We start from the raw sequence: 17,694 nt of genomic DNA on the forward strand, positions 1-17,694 counted from the left end.
CTTAAAAAAAAAAAAAAAAAAAAAAAAAAAAGAAAAAAAAAAAAAAAGAAAAATATTACCATTCACATATCGCACCAGCCTCCTTGTCCTATATTGTGACTGGTATCTGTTCTATTTGGCATGTTCTTGGCAGGTAAAATATTTTAATTTAGAAACTTAATTACTGAACGTGAAACAACGCACTCTTCCATGAAGGAATGTCAGGTGTTACATACTAGGTTACATCCTGCTTCTCCTCAACCCAGCTCCTCCTTAGACAGTCATGGGGTCCCTAACTGGCATCTCTGCCCCTAGCTCCGGCCCCTCCCTTCAATCTGCTGGAGATTCTCCTCTGGGGCATAAGACAAAAGGCTTGCATAGTGTGGACCATCCTTCAGTCCCTGAACAAACACTGGTGATACCAAACTTCCTGTGGTCCCTGGGACTCTGCGGTTAGGCCTTTGCACGTGCTAGCTCTTCAACCTGAAACTTGGCCCCAATCCAGGGACTGGCCTATTGACCTGTCACTTACCTCCTCTCTCCCTTCAAGAGTGGCCAACTCAGGCTAACACAGGGGCCCTGTGTTTTCTCTTCCCCCTTATCATGGCCCTGGCTTAATGGCTCTTGCTCTCTTTACATTCCAGGAGGTTCTTTCCATCCTCCCACACCTTCTAACATCCTCTCTCCTTGCTGTCCCCAGACAGCCACAGCCTTCTGAGTTTCTATAGGAAACCACCTTTAACCACCTTCACTTCTTGTGAACTTTCTCCTTTACTCTAGTTTTGAGCTTGGGGTTTGCATGCGTAACCTTTCCTCCTTGATGTCTGTAGTGCATTTCTGGAAATCTCTAAGAAAAGATTGGCGTGGGGTAAATACTTAATACTTAAATACTTAATACTTCTTCCTGCTACCTTCCCAGTCTTGTTGAGCACAACACAACGTGCTGAAAAGGAGTCAAAGCAACATGCCTGATAGGTTCTCCCCATAAGCCTGGTAGCCCATAACACCATGAGGAGGGTTCGCTTCTCACAGAGGCTGAAAGTGTCGCTGCCATTTCCCTGCAGGGCCAGGGAGGCAAAAAAGCAAATTTTTCACAGTAAAGACCCAGCCCTCCCCAAATGCCCATTCTGTACCTGTTGAGAAACATGGGGCTAGGTAAATATTTATGCAACTAGTAAATCAGATGAGGAGGATAGGGCAGGTGCTTGTGGCATCTTGCTACTCTTCTTTGCTGGCTCAGCCTCTCCAGAGTTCTTTAGGTTCTTTAGGTCTGGGTGCTGCAAAACACTTTCAGATAGATAGCCTTCAGTTTCCATCATGACCTCTGATTGTAACCTAGAGAAACACGATGTGTCACCATGCACATACTTAGCGGGTACTCTGGTAGTTGCTGAGACTCAGTAAGTCCTAAAGATGGGGTGACTAAGAGTGTGTCCGAAATGGGGATGCCCATGGCTCATGCTCTGTGTGGTAGCATGCACCGGAAGACTTTTCTTGGAAAGGAGCTTAGTAATGTGTATGAAGAGATATAAAAGCCATGATACCTCTAACCTGTAGTTCTACTCCTGTAACATCATACCAAAGAAATAATCAGAGATTTTGATGAATGGATAAACATGGATATTTACTAGGAATTACTTATAAGAAGGAATAATTGGAAACAGAAGTGTCCACTAAAGGACGACAAGTTAAATACATAATAGTGCCCAAGGCTGACGCCAGAATCTGGCTTAACCCAGATCCTACTCCCAGTCTTCCTCTCCCTTGCCTGCCTGACTGGGAAGGGAAATGCTTGCTTTCCTACTTCTTTCTGTTATATCCAATAAGGTGTAAGAAGTTGGCTTGGGGAGCTTCTGGGAAAGATTTTGGTTTTCTAATAAAAGGGCAGATGCTACCTTTGCTGTCCCTTCCCCCTTCTTCCCATAGTGAGTACAGATGTGGAGCCTGGAGCTGGGCAGTCCCCTTGCAAGCATGTGTCAATAAGTGTGAGGGAATGGTCAAGAAAGTCCAAGGCACCTATTGTGACATTATGGACCTGCTGGATCACACCCAACAGCAATCTCCAGATTTATGTGAAGGAAAAATCTCTATTTGATCAAGTTAGGTTTTCTATGGCCTATAGACAAAAGAATTCCCAACTGATACTCTCCTTTTAATTCTTTATACAATAAAGACAGGCATAAATGAAAAGCTATGGTTCATTCATAACTACCAAAATAACACTCATAACTACTGAAATACAAGGTATTCACTAGATATAATTTTTAAGATCGTTAATGACATGAAGAGATATTCATGCTGTAATGTTAAATAACAAAAGCTTAATACAAAACTCTAGTCTGATACCACACATTTTACACATTCATCTATGCAAAAGGAAGAGCAAGAATGATACCGAAATGTTAACCATAGTATTTCTAGAACTGGTTGATTTTCATTTATTTTCCTATTCCTTTGCATTTTCATCATGTTTATCATCATAAAGGATTAATGACCATGACTTTCATGTTTCAAAGTTCTAGTTTTTGCAAAAGTCTGATTCCTCTTATTATTCTTTAATTATGGTTTCTACTCCATAGACCTCTTGATAAGCACACAAAAGACAAATACAGTAACATTATTGGCCCAATGTTAGAGGAGAATGGTCCTGGGATCTCTGAGATGCAACATGAACCCTGACAATGGTTATCACTGATGGCACAGAGCATAAATTGGATTCTCCTGCCATGGCAGTCTGCCAATTTCTTCCAAAGTAAGGACCAGGCTGTTTGTATCCCATCACTGACTGCTGAGTCTTATTACTACTACACTTCACACTTTGGGTTTATTATTTTTTTTTAAAAAAGATTTTCTTTATTTATTTGATAGAGAGAAAGAGAGAAGGAGAGAGAGTACACAAGGAGGGGGAGTAGCAGGCAGAGGTAGAGGGAGAAGCAGCTCCCCCTGAGCAAGGAGCTGGATACAGCTCCATCCCAGGACCCTGGGATCATGATCCAGCTTAACTGACAGAGCCAGCCAGGCACCCCACAGTTTGGATTTTGTTTTGGAAATGTATGAATGAATGAAGAAAAAAACTAACAAGAGGACCGAACCATCTATGGGAAGACTAGCAGTATGGGTCGAGATCAGATCAAAATCAGAGCCTCCAAAGCAGAAGCGACATCCACCTCTCTTCAGAGCCATCCAAGTCTGCTCCAGACACCACACAGATGTTCTTAAGATGTTTTGTCAATCTCACTTTTTAATCATATCCCTAAGACCAATTTCGTGAGAAAACGACAGGGGAGGAGTGAAGCACACCCAGAATAGCAGAGCTCTGCTGGCTACGTACAAACAACAGACAACAAAGTGATCCACTTTGGGCTGACATCAAGTGAGACAAACACGGTGACTGAATGAAATATCTTTCTGCTTGAAAGAGAAAAATGGGTTTATTCTTATTGTCAGTGTACAGGGTCAATTCAGGACAAAACTAGAGCAATTCCTGAAAGCTCACACTGGGAGTGCTTGTGAACTACTTATAGAGCACCACAGCTACAATACTGAGCACTTTTGAGAGAACTGGTCTACCTCAGTGGTAGTGGGATTCTATATTACTTGGATGCGATATGAATCTCCATGAGATGACATTTAACTTGTTTTTACTTTGATTTCAATGAAAACTTAGATTCTGACATTACTGCAAAACAAGATCTTACATTGTATAGCTTATGTGGCTGCTTCCATGTTCTTCTGAGAGTTATATTTTCCCTCTCAAAGTTACACAGTTTCCCCTTGGCCTTCAGGATGCGCTGAGTGTCCCTTCAGATCCATCAATGGCTATTTGTCTAGTTACAATCTTGTGCTCAACTCTGGGCTGCACATTCTGTTGAATAGCGTGGAGGTAAAAACATGGTCTCTATCTTGAAATCTATCTGTGGAGATGGGAAACTTCAGGAAAATGGGGGAGCTATGTGGGTGCAGAGGGATTCTAGAGAAAAGAGATTTTAATACCAGAACACATAGCCAGGGAAAGCCAGCCAGGGAAGGGTGATATTTGAGCTGGGTTTGGGAGAGGGAGTTTGGATAGGAGAAGAGGGATGCTTTTGCCTGTTTGTGATTCATAGGAGTGAATTTCAAGGCCAGAATGGCGTTCCCATGGCAGTGTGATCTGGCATGGCTGAAACAGGGGCCTTGTACTAGAGCAGTGAGTTTAGATGGCTGCTTCTGCTCAAAAGAGCTAGACGGGCTGCACTCTGAACATAACAGCCGCTCAATAAACACTGGTGGGATGAATGAAAAGACATCGAGAGCAGAGAGATATGCTGAAAGCGCTGTTCAGAAAAGAAAGCGTCCCTCTAACAAGGACTCAGGAAGAGTGGTAATCTCTGAGTGAGTGCTGAAGGCCCCAGCTAGATTACAGCGGGGGTGAATGGAAAAAGGAAGGACAGAAAGGAGACACAGTCTGCAGACAAAAATAAAGCAGAATGTAGAGTCTGCCTAGTCAGAGACTGAAAGAGAGAGAGGCATGGAAAAAAGACAAGCCTCCTATTTCTGAGCCCAAGTGGGAAAACCAGGGGGCCATTTGAAGAGAAAAACATTTGGGAGGCGTGTTAATATGGGATTGGAAGAAAGGATGAATACTCTGGTTTTGTGACTGTATGAATCAAAAGTAGTGGTGGGAGATATGAGTGAAACTGTCCAGGAGGAAGCTGGAGGCATGGAAGTAGAGAAGACTGGGCAGAGGGTCCACAGTGTGCCTCCACCTCTCCTGAGTGAAGAAGGTAGAGCAAAGAAAGCACCAAGGACAGAATTCATGGAAAATCCAGCGAAACAGAGGAGGAGCAGTGTGGGAAAATACTCACTGCACACAGTGTGTGCAGCCAGTGCTTTGGTGAAGGATGGCAGGACTGACCAAGTGAGTAAGAGCCCAAGACTAAGCAATGACAGACAGCAGCAACCCCCAGATAGTGTGGAGGGAAGGGGCATTCCTCGGGGGAGGGGGGCAGACAGGTTCATATTGCTTGGGCTGTATTTATTTTGTTATCAAAATAATATCAAATAACATCAAAAGAGAAGACCCTTTCTTCCTTATGGAATTGACCCCAACATTAGCTTTACCTGAGCTACTAAGATTGAATGTTTGCATTTTACTTTGCCCAAGAAGCACCAGAATCCCCCTCACCTGCTGGGAATACTGTTCACATCAGAAGGCATATTCTCTGAGAGCGGCCAACAAGACTGGAGAACTAGGGCAACACAGAAGTGCGGAAGCCAAAGGAGGGCTTTGAAGAAGGAGGTGACTAACAGTGTCAACATTCTTTGGCGTGTTCAGATGGATGGACATAAAGAAAAGGCCCTTGGATCTCCCAGGGAAGCCACTGATGGTCTTTAAATGCTCAGTCCAGTGGGAGCTCTGGGGCAGAAACAAAAGTTCAGGCCCGTGGTTAAAGAGGTAGAATGTGGGAGAGAAATGGAGACATGGTATGGAGAGCATTTGTTCAATAAGTCTAGAACTTAAAGGAAGGAGAGATGCAAAATGGATAAAAAGTGGGGGAATAAGGCTCCGAGGAGGCATTTCTGAGATAGGGAGGGCTGTGGATGTTTGGCATCAAAGTGGTGGAGTCATGGGTACAGGAGGGTGGAGGGACAGTCAGCCTGCTCAGCACCAGGAAGGGGCAAAAGGGCGGGAGAGGGGCTGAGAAGGCAGATGTAGGGCGAGTGAGTGCTCTCCAAAGTGATGACAAGACTCTTCTCAGTGAGGTCAAGCCAGAGGTCGTCTTCTCAGGCCAGGGCAGGACTTGAGCTCCTAAGAAGAAAAACGGTTTGATAACTAGGGAACAGAGAGGATGAGAAAGGAACTGGGCTCCCCGAATTCCTTGCCCAGCCAGACCTATCTATGTACAAGTTGTGGCCATGCAGTGAGGACTGAGTGAAAGCTACTACGTGGGAGGCATTCAGCGCTGAGCAAAGCAGAGGAGTGCTGTCTGGTCTGGGAAAGACAGTGGACAGAAGAGAAGTAAGAGATGTCAGACACTGCTGTGAGCAAAGCAGAGGAGTGCTGTCTGGTCTGGGAAAGACAGTGGACAGAAGAGAAGTAAGAGATGTCAGACACTGCTGTGGGCAGACAGAGTGCTGCGGGGCAGCACAGAGGGAAGTACAGGGGCTGCGGAGGACTGGGGGCCTCCCTGAGAGGGTGACATCTGAGTGAAGAGCTGGGCCTCAGAAAGGAGGGACAAACATTCCAGGCAGAGCAAGGCTTCCAGCCGAGAGCAAACCTGGTGTGCTGCGGAAGGCGAGGACAGTATGGGGGAAGCAAAGCCAACCAGGAGCAGACAGGCAGACAAGCAGGTCAAAGAGGAAGTGGGGAGGTGGACAGACTTTGGCTTATACTCCACGTGAGATAAGAATGTACTGGAGGACTGGAACAGAAGAGTGACACAATCTGACTTACATCCTCACAGATTCCCTCTGGTTGTTGTGTTGGGAACAGGCATGGGGTAAAGGGGGCTGTGGGCAAGGGAAAAGCAGAGGGTCTGGTGAGGACACTGTACTATAATCCAGAAAAGTGACAGTGATGACAAATAGTTGAGTCTGCACAGATTCTGAAGGTAGGTCCAGCACGATGTGCTGACAGGTCAAGGGTTGGGGTAGCGCTCGGGAGACGCCAAGGTTTCTGCCCTGAACAGGAAGGGAACTGCCATTTACCAAGACGGGGAAACCAGAGGAGTTATAGGTTTGAGAAAGGCATGGGAATCACAAGTTCTATTCTGAAAATGTTAAGTTTGAGATACCTATTAGACGTGTAACTGTTAAAGCTGGAGATAAACATTTGGGAGTCATCATCAAACCCTGAGACTGGACTGAGATTATCTAAGGGCAGGGGAGAAGGACAAGGAGGCTGAAGACCATGCCCTGGGGCACTCCAGCATCTTCAGGTTGAATACAGAAGGACAAACTTGCAAAAGATCTGCTTATTAGGAAATGTAACTCTTAGTTTGGAATAACACCCAAAATGTATCATTTGTATTCTGCTTGATTCTCTTTTGTACCAATATTTTGACACTGAAAACATTGTTACTTGGGGCACCTGGGTGGCTCAGTGAGTTAAGGCCTCTGCCTTCAGCTCAGGTCATAATCCCAGGGTCCTGGGATGGAGCCCCGCATCGGGGCTCGCTGCTCTGCAGGGAGCCTGCTTCCTCCCCTCTCTCTGCTTGCTTCTCTGCCTACTTGTGATTTCTCTCTCTGTCAAATAAATAAAATCTAAACAACAACAACAACAACAACAAAAAAGCATTGTTACTTGGTCAGTAAATTAGAGGTAATACAACATGGAGTATGGCTAGGCAAACTAATTTTTTGCCTGTTTGTGATTGCTTCGAACATTGTGGAGTAGGATTTTGAGTCACGTATAGGCTCAGCCAGAAAGAGTTCTATGTTCCATTAGTAACGTCTGCTGGGGTTTGGGATGAGGCAGCATAGCTCAAATGCTAATTTTCTTTTTGCCATTCCTGACTTGGCACAAATATTAAAAGAACATGGTAGGCTGAGCTAGTCACAATATGATACAATGAAAAAGGGCTTATCTAGTTATCTTCTTCGCAGGTGGAAAGCTGTTTTCCATTAGCTGCTTTTACATCTACCTGCCTCTTTGAAGTGCTCCCATTTAAGACCGTAAGTTCCAGATGCCACAGGACCTAGCCCATGGTACTATGTACTTACCACACTTTTTCCATAATTCTGGTTTGACTCTTTAAAAAGAAACCAGAAATCAGAAAAAAATCACCAAAATAACCAAAGACCCTTTCTTCTTTTACTCTGCAACATCAATTCCAATGTTTAGCTTTGTCTGAGCTTCTAAGACTAAAGAGCAAGAAGGGAACTAGACTTTTAAAACCTGGCCCAATGTCACTTAACAACACAGAGGCACAGCATTGGGAAAAGTTCAACCACATAGACAAGCATGAAAGAGGAAAAAAATCGAACCTCTGAAGTTTCAGATTAAACAACACGCAACATTGTTTTCCATCTCCAGAAGACAACAACTGATCACACCAACCAGCAGGACACCTAATGGCAACAGTTCTAGATATACTTGGTATCTGGTACAACAAGTCCCCCAACTCTGTTCTTCATATTTTCTAGACAATTTCTGGCCTTTCATTTTATCCATACGAAATTTAGGTAGAGCTTGTCAAGTTCCACAAAAATCTGAGACTTGGTTTTAATTGGAATTGCATGATACTTACAGATAAATCAAACTTAGCTCTTTACAATCTAGTTTCCCCACCAATAAACACAACTGATCCACTGATGTTGACCTTCTTCATGCCTTTCAGTAGTGCTTTAGGATAATGTTCCTAAAAGATTTACACATATTTTTTGTTAGATAGATTCCTAATTTATTCTTATTCTAGTTTTTTTTTTTTTTTTGGTTCCAAATAGTTTTTTTCATTATAACTTTTGATTATTATTGGTACTTAGGAACATTGTTTTAATATATTGATCTTTGTATCCAGCAATCTGTTAGAAAGACTTACTAGTTCAAATAGGAGATTCCTTTGGATTTTCCAAGTAACACATAATCATATCATCTGCTGTTAAGGACAGATTTGTTTCTTCCTCCCCTTGTTCTAATTCCTATTATTTCTTTTTCTTGTCTTCTTATACTGGCCAGGACTCCTAGCACAATGTAGAGTTGGTGATATCTTCTCTCATTTTTTTCTTTAACATGAATGCTTCTGAAACTTTATCATTAAGCATGATGTTGCAAATTTTATTAGGTCAAGGAAGTTTTCTTCCAATCTTTGTTAATGGTTTGTTTGTTGTTGTTTTCTAAGTCATGAGTGAGTATTGGATTTAGTAAATTACTTTTTTCCTGCTATTGTGATTTTGAGATGGTGAAGTAACCTATTGGTCCTGATTTTATTTTTAATATTCTATCACATTCAATTTGCCACTACTTTATTTTGGAGTGCTTGTTCATACCCAAGATTGGTCTCAATTTTTTGTACTACCATTGCCATTGGCTTTTGGTAAAAAACCTATTTTAGCCTGAAAAATTAAAAATTCTCTGAATAAGCTTGTGTAAGATTTTGCTATAAGAGTTTGGAATTGATGTCTTTTTGAGGAAGCCAGCCTAGATTATAAATTCAATTTCATTAACTGTTATTTGCATAATTTGGGTTGCTATTTAAGTGAATTTTGATAGTTCATGTATTTTATTTTATTTTTTTAAAAGATTTTATTTATTCATTTGACAGACAGAGATCAGGAGTAGGCAGAGAGGTAGGCAGAGAGAGAGAGGGAGGAAAGCAGACTCCCTGCTGAGCAGAGAGCCCGATGCGGAGTTCCATCCCAGGACCCTGGGATCATGACCTGAGCTGAAGGCAGAGGCTTAACCCACTGAGCCACCCAGGAGCCCAGTTCATGTATTTTAGAAAATTTTCCATTTCTAAGTTTCAAATTTACTGGCAGAAAATCAATCATGGTATTTTCTTATGATTTTGTATGGTATTTGTACTTAGAATCCTTTATTTGGGGGGCACTGGGTGGCTCAGTGGGTTGGGCCTCTGCCTTCAGCTCATGATCTCAGGGTCCTGGGCCCCTGAGCCCTGCATCAGGCTCTCTGCTTGGTGGGGAGCCTGCTTCTCCCTGCTCTCCGCCTGCCCCTCTGCCTACTTGTGATCTATGTCTGTGTCAAATAAATAAATAAAATCTTAAAAGAAAAAGCAACAGCAGATCTTTTGTTTGGTTCCAAATCTTATTTAAGGCTTTTAAAATATTAGTTTTAGTTTTCTTTAGCTAAACAACCAGTTTTGACATGCTTGAAAAAGAATGAAAGTTTATTTTGTTATTTTTTCCAATGTCTTATCACAATGCTATATTTGTAGTATACAGAATAAATCTACAGAAAGTCCCTACGGATCTTTAATTTAAAAAAAAATTTTTTTTGAGGATTTTATTTATTTATTTGAGACATATAGTGAGAGTGGGCATAAGCAAGGGGAAGGGGCAGAGGGAAAGGGAGAAGCAGGCTCCCTACTGAGCTAGGAGCCCAACATGGGGCTTGAACCCAGACCCTGGGGTCATAACCGAAGCCAAAGGCAGACGCTTAACCAACTGAGCCACCCAGGTTCCCCCTCCATGGGTCTTTTAAATAGATAATGTGATTTTAGTATTTGCTAGTATTATTCTAAAATATGCATATATAATTTAAGGGTATTCTTTATCTTAGTGTAAAATTGTTTATTACTGTACAGATTCAAGGGATTCCTTATTTTATTATTATTATTTTTTAGTTTTTAAAAGATTTTATTTATTTATTTGACAGAGAGAGAGAGAGATCACAGTAGGCAGAGAGGCAGGCAGAGAGAGAGGGGGAAGCAGGCTCCCCACTAAGCAGACCACCCAACACGGGGCTAGGTCCCAGGTCCCTGAGATCATGACCTGAGCCAAAGACAGAGGCTTAACCCACTGAACCACCCAGGCATCCTGGATCCCTTATTTTAAATGGAAAAGCACAGGGTTTCTATTACTTAACTTTTCAGTAATCTCATGCTCTGGCAGGAGACATAACTCTCATACAGATGATGTCTCTCAGAGAGACGAACCGATTTAATGAAATTATAAAACACTAATTTTCTAACTTTTTTATCAATAATTTTAAAGCACTGTTAGAATCATATATATTTATTGTCAGAGAACAAATCTCCAGAAACATTAAATTGTTTTAAATTATACTTTATCTTTTTAGATTTTATTTTTCAAGTTATCTCTACACCCAACATGGGCCCCAAACTTATAACACCAAGATCAAGAGTTGCATACTCCACTGACTGAGCCAGCCAGGTGTACCTTAAGTTATACTTTTATTCTACTTATTTTATTTACTAAATAAGAATGGATAGACATTACTTGCCATCCATGTGTTATTATTATCCCTCTATTTTCTCTTTCATGTGGGATTTTTTTTTTTTTTTTAGAATTTATTTATTTATTTGACAGACAGAGATCACAAGTAGACAGAGAGGCAGGCAGAGGGAGAAAGAGAAGCAGGCTTCTTGCTGAACAGAGAGCCCGATGCGGGGCTCGATCCCAGGACCCTGAGACCATGACCCGAGCCGAAGGCAGAGGATTTAAACCACTGAGCCACCTAGGCGTCCCTCATGTGGGAATTTTTTCTTTAGGGGGATTGGATTTTAAATTATTTACAAAAAGTCATGTGCTCTTTAAATCTTTACTTGGCTAAAGTAAGTATCGTTAACACTTCTCATCTTTAGTCAAAGTGAAAAACTCAGTTTTTCTTTTGTTTTTGACATTCTGTAACTGAAAAGCAAAGTAAGAGCTAATTTTGAGTTGGAAGCAACTTAAACAACTATATTAGTTTAAAACAAATGTCTTCAATTTTTTTCAATTTTTATATTTAAGAATTACAAAATTAAAAATATCCTTAACTTCTAATCCACAGTATTTCTTCTTGAAATACTTGAATAAAATAAATAATCCTACCAGAAATTAGTATTAAGTCACCATTTCTACAATTAGAGTTCTAATATTAAGCTAGAAAATTAACAGCTGGTTGAGCTTCACTTCAATTGACAGAAAAATGTAAATAGTCAAGTATAATTAGAAACATGACTGACTTCCAATACTATTCATGCTATACTGGGCTTCCTTTTAAAACCCTCCAAATGTGTTCCCTGTTCCATTACCCTGTGGAGTCCTCCAGTTTCTCCTGCCAATTATTAAATGGCATTAAAAGTTTTAAAAATAACTTCTGTGAAAGACCTAAGAATACCACATGAAGTTTGCACTTATTTAAACATTTTACTTACACATTTTGGTGTAATTTAGCAATGATTTTAATGTGTTTCAACATTAGTCCTCAAAATTTTAGTAACTGAATAATGAAAAAAACCGTCACTACCCTTGAAGTAAAATTCAATTTACCAATATTTCCTGAAAGGTGGCTTGGTGTAAGGGTAAATAACAATAAAGAAAATTATAGGGGTACTTCCACATATTAGTGCTCTGAACAGGATCTTGACTAAAACAGACCAGGCTGTGGGAATCATATTACCAAGCGCTGACTTCATATAGTCTGGTCAGTTAAAAGGTAATTTCCCCTTATAAATCCAAATTACATCCTTCAAGAATCTTGCTCATCCGTGGAGGAAATATAGAATCACAGCATTTTAGAGCTCAAAGAATCTCAGAAGTGGTCTGGTTTATCCTCTTCATTTTACAGATGGGGATATGGGAATATGGAGGCACCGAGAGGGTAGTGTGATTTGCCGAAGGCGAAGCCCACAGTGCTGAAGCCAGCATGAAAACTCCTGACTTTTTACTCTTGGTCCAGTGTACCTTCCCCTTCCGCGTGACTTCACGGGATTATGCACCAGGCCAAACGTTGAGATGACAACAGCTGACTTTTTAGTTATATTGCTCTACCACACATTAAAATGTATGTTTAGAAAAATGGGTTAGAGTCCATTTTAAGCTTTTGCTCTTTTTCTTCCTTTCCAAAGTGTCTGAAATTGTTAAATATTATTGACATGCTAAGAACAGTCCTGTTACTCCATCATATAAATTAGCAATATCATTTTAAAGCAAATTCAGCTATTATCTTTACTCTTGTTTTAGTGAACAAAATCTCGCAGCCTTATAATTATGATATTTTATTTTTCCATTTGTATTACTGACACAAATTACATCTGTCAAAATGTTTTCTATTTTTGCAATAATAATTTCTATAGTATAAATATAATTTCACTTTTCTTGTTCAAACCCACTTCTATTAGTATACAACAGAGAAATCTCTTCTATGTTCTAGATTAAAAGATTCATTATAAGGTTAATATGAAATGGAATTTCGTGAGTGGAATGAGTGTTAATTCATAGAGATAATCAGGTGGTGTGAATGAAAAAAACATGATTTTTATGTTTAGTATCATTAGTTTGTCAACAGGAAATTTAAAGCAAACCACTAATTCTTCAAATTAAAGAAAAGATCAGAGTGCAGAAACTGTTTACATCAACTATCCTGAAGTCATACTTCTGAAGACCAAAGATTTTAAAAAAGCAGTAGAGTACTAACCTAATTATCATGATGAAGAATTTTCCACCACTGTCAGAATGAAAATTATAATTAAACTTTATCACGATTTTATTCCCTTTATGCATTATATTGAAATGGCAAAAACATACTGTTCTTAGAGACACAGGTATGCTGTTAATGATCACATGTATTAGACGTTTTTACTAAATGTCAACTTGGTAAGAACTTATCAAACACCTATCATGTGTGGGGCACGGTGCTACTAATTAAGAGATGGTCCTTACGCTCAGGAGTTTCATTCACAATCTATGGGCGAGACAGACTTGTAACAAAATGAATCAAAATATAGTAAGACAAGCGTTATATAGTCTTGGTGATGGCCACAACACAGTGGAGCAGAAGAGAGAAGGCCACTGTATGTTAATCATGAGTTTGGCTGTTTCTTAATACAGAGAACCATGCTGTCTGTACAGGGTGAAATATTTCTCAAAGGCCTTTCTGCTGTCTAAAATGTTCTGGTAATTTGGTACAGTACAAAAATAATGTGTTTACTCATGTATTTATGAACGATACTGGGGTAAAATCCTAAAAATACATATATTCTACTTATTCAGTGTTAGGTGCATGTTCAAGTAATGGTAACATCTGAAGGTTAATTATAGTTTAAATTCTTTACATACATGAGACTTTATAAAATGGCTGTGATACATACACAATTACTTTTAAGGCTCAAACGTGTAGTAAAAGTTATTTTTGTTAAGAAAACGAACGCAACTTAAAATGTAAGTAACATTCAAGGAAACTGTCACTATTGTTTTTCTTATTTGCAAACAGTGAAATTTTGTTACAATTTGATTATCTTAAGATGGCTTTAAGCCTGTTAACATCAACTGGTTAACCTAAATAACTTTGTTTAGTTTGTTATAGTAGTAAAGTTTTTGTGAATTACTCTACATTACAGGAACACGTGCATTGCCCTTGTGAGATGCTTATCTCAACATGAATCAAACTGCTGAGCCACTGGAATATGTGCCAAATTAGCTGCTGTTTACTTTGAACACACTGACCCTTGGAAAATAAGTCTCCCCTTTCCCGCTTTAATCTTTTAATATTTGTTTTGCAATATATCTCACAGGACATTGATGGGCTGTCAATGAAGTGATGTACATATCATAAATCATCAATTTGAATTCTTGAGTAATATAAACCCAAGCACAATTCACGTCTCAGCTGTTTCTATACAACCATTTTTAACTGACATGTTTTGGCGGTATCTCGGTAAAGTAAAAACTGGGGAACTCCACTTGTCCCTAAAGACCCAGTCACAGATATTCATGAACTTAGAGCTCTGTAAACTGGGATGAATTCTGCTCACTAGAGTGTAGAGGAGACTGCAAGGCAAATACACCCGCATCGCTGCAATTTACTGTCAGACAGCCCCTAAAAGAAGGGATGACTGTAGAATGCAGATAAGTGTTTTTCCACTCTTCTGTAAATTCTTTATACTTAAACACACCATAACAAGCATATAGGTCAAGGAATTGGATCATGGTACTTACAACTAAAGCGTTTCTTAAAAGAAAAGAAAAGAGAAAAGAAAAGAGAAACTTTCAATAAGTTTCCTTAAAGAAGTAGGCGAGCCAACATCTCCTAAAAGACACCAACACGACTCTGTAGAAAGTGTGGCGATGCTAAACGCTAGCAGCTGAACTCCGTGTCTCGCGGCTGTGGTATCTGTTCAGAGTGTCCAAGTATTTAAGCAGTCCTTAAGATCCCATTAGATATGAAGTTCTAGAGCCACTCCAGCTTCCCCACTCAAGGGGGAAAGCACCATCAAGAAAACATTTTCAACCCCAGCCCTCCGCCATCCACCAAGGAAAGCCATTACGCAGCAGAGAACTGGCGCTCCCAGAGATCTCCAGGAGCAAAGAAACATCGGTTATTCCCAAAGTTCTCCAGAAAGTTTCCTGAGCCCCGCTCTCTAGCCCTGCCGCTCCCACCACTTTCCCAAAGATTCCCGAAAGAATTCGAAGAGGCCGGCAGCCGCAAACAGGCAGCGGGGCTCCGGCTCCCGCTCGCTCCGCCCCGGCCCGCGCGAGCCCATCTGGGGAGGTCGGAGGCGCCGGCGGCCCGCCAGTCCTTCCGCCCCGGGGCTGTCCCCCGGCCCTCAGCGCCTGGACCTCTGGGGCGCCCGGTTCTGCGCTTACCCCGCTCTGCCGCGGCGGCGACCCGGGTGCTCTCCTTCTCGAGCAGGGCTCCCGGCCGCTCTGAAAAGGAGAATTTCTCTTACACGTGCGGTGCAACTTAACGCGTGCGCCCCGCGCAAGGGCCGGGCCTCCCCGCCCCGGCGGCCATCCCCGCGGCCCCAGTGCGCCCAGCGCTCGCGCCCCCAAGCAGCAGCCGGGGCCGCCGTGCCACGCCCCCGCCGCCTCCACCTCAGCCTGGGGGCCCAGCAGGGGCGGTGCCAGGGCGCAGCGCAGGGCCCCCGCCCCGCCGCCCCACTGCGCCCCTCATTCTCATTCCGCACCCGCATACCGCCGCTCGTCCCCCATCCTGCACACCCACCTGCAGCCGCTTCCCACCTCGCACCCGCAGATACCCATTATCTCCCGCCAGCCTGCACCTGCCCCACACTACACATACAGTCGCACCACGCCTGCACCCCTCATTTCGCAACCATAAACTCATTCCCACTTGAACTTGCACCCGTCACCCTGCAACCGTCCGGCTTTCCCACCCGCACCTGCATCCTGCGCCCCATCCACGGGGGCGCCCTCCTGCTCTGGATGTGGAGCCTGGGGCTCTTTCCTGCCGCTGGGCTCCCGCGGGCCTCGTGTCTGTCTCCACTGAAAGCACGAGGCCGGCAAGGGAGGAGGGCGAGGGCGAGCGAAGGGCGCACTGGTTCAGGCCCTGCGGGCCCCAGGGGTGCCCTTCGCGCGCACGTGCGTCGGCCGGGCCATCCAGCTCCCGCTTGTCCTCTCAGGGCTGAGCCGCAGCGCTGGGGGCTCTTCTGAACCGGGTGGGTAGTTCCCGCGTGGGCGTTGGGGCGTCTTGCCGTCTCCCCTTCCCCGAGTTTCGCCGCCGGGGGACGCGATTCTAGGCAGCCAGCGCTGGGCTGGGGCCACTGAAAAGGGGGTTCCCACGTAACCTGGCCGAATCGACCAAAGAAGAGCCAGGGCCGCAACGTGGATGCTGTCGAGGGCCGTGCCAGAGCAAAGGCTGGAGCGCGTCCCGGGAAAGGAGCCGAGGAGCTATAAATAGTGGCCGTGAGCCTGGTTCCCGTCAAACACACTTAATTTAGCCGGCGGTCATAGGGATTCTTTTGTGTGTGTGCGTGTGTGTGTTTTTAAAGACCTTGCTCCGATGCACTTGAGACTTGGCCCTGCCCAAGGTGACAGGGAAGGTGTTCCTGCAAGTCACTCCTTCTTATTGGTAGTAGTGACCAGATGCTAGAGCAAAGGTTAGCCTGCTTGCCCAGACTGGGGTGAAGGTTTTAACATCTTTCCTCCCCAGAGCTGGTACTGCACACACTTCAAAGGAAAGCCAACGCCAAAAGGCCACCTTGCAAGGAAGGAATCCAGTCCCTGCCTGTTACTGTCTCCGCTCAGTTTCGGTGGACTCTTGAATTCCCTCTGCGCCTCCGGGTTTGCTTTTGCATACTCAAGGTTTAAGCGTGGGGCTTGGCCTGGACAAGATAGTTAATAAATATTAGTTGGCTGAATTTTGCTGGCCATTCTAGAAGCTGAAAATGATTGTAGAATTACCTTTATGAGTGGTGGATTTATTGCAAGAATGTGGCGAGATTAGAATCTTTGATTGTTTTCAAATTTCCATGGAACAGCTTCTATTGATTACCCTCATTAGAATTTAGATCTGTTCTGATTAGCAATGTGCTTGTCCTAGGGAATTTACTTATTCAGTTCTGATCTGAACTGAAGGTTATCCCAGGGATGAAAGAAAAGTAAGCTTCTAAAGGCAAATCTAAAGTACCTACTTCCTTGAAAAACTTGAAGGTGTATGTATGTAGTAGGTGGTGGTCATGTAGACTTAGTTTTTCTTTTTTTTAAATTGAGAAATACTGTTCTATAAGGCCTTCAAATATTTTTCTTTATTTATTCATTATTAAAGATTTATTTGTTCATTTTTAGAGAGAAGGGGAGAAAGTGTGTGAGGCAAAGGGAGAGGGAGAGAATCTCAAGCAGACTCCCGGGTGAGTAGGGAACCCTATGCAGGGCTGGATCCCACCACCAGAGACCATGACCTGAGCCAAAGTTGAGTCAGAAGCCTAAGGATTGAGACACCCAAGCATCCCTTTATTTTTATTTTTAATTGAACTGTAGTTGCTATAAAATATTAATATTAGTTTCATGTATATAACATAATTATTTGACAATTATATACATTATGAAATGGTCATAGCAATACATGTAATTATCTGTCACCATACAAAGTATTACAGTATTATTGGCTATAATACATTATGCAGTACTTTTCATCCATGTGACTGGTTTATTTTGTAACTGGAAGTTTGTAAGTGAAATAAGCCAATCACAAAAAAGACAAGTACTGTATTATTCCGCTATGTCAGGTACCTAGAGTAGTCAAAATCATAGAGACAAAGAAATGGTGGTTGTTAGGGGCTGGGGGAAGAGAGAATGGGGATTTTGTGTTTTGTG

The 17,694-nt window shown here is 42.5% G+C and overlaps 1 protein-coding gene across 4 annotated transcripts in view; it reads right to left on the reverse strand.

The window, feature by feature from the left end:
* GJA3 (gap junction protein alpha 3) overlaps positions 1–16,288 on the reverse strand; it is a 21,262-nt gene extending 4,974 nt beyond the window's left edge. For 2 of the 4 annotated variants that reach the window (XM_059378363.1, XM_059378359.1), the window contains exon 1: positions 15,226–15,374. The gene's annotated coding sequence lies outside the window, so the exon portion shown is untranslated. Of the gene's footprint in view, positions 1–15,225; positions 15,375–15,761 lie in introns of those variants that run through there. The other 2 variants (XM_059378361.1, XM_059378362.1) reach the window with 2 other exon arrangements.
* Between the last annotated feature and the right edge of the window lie 1,406 nt (positions 16,289–17,694).

The sequence above is a fragment of the Mustela nigripes genome, chromosome 15 (genome assembly GCF_022355385.1).
Source record: "Mustela nigripes isolate SB6536 chromosome 15, MUSNIG.SB6536, whole genome shotgun sequence".
In the NCBI taxonomy this organism is placed as follows: Eukaryota; Metazoa; Chordata; class Mammalia; order Carnivora; family Mustelidae; genus Mustela; species Mustela nigripes.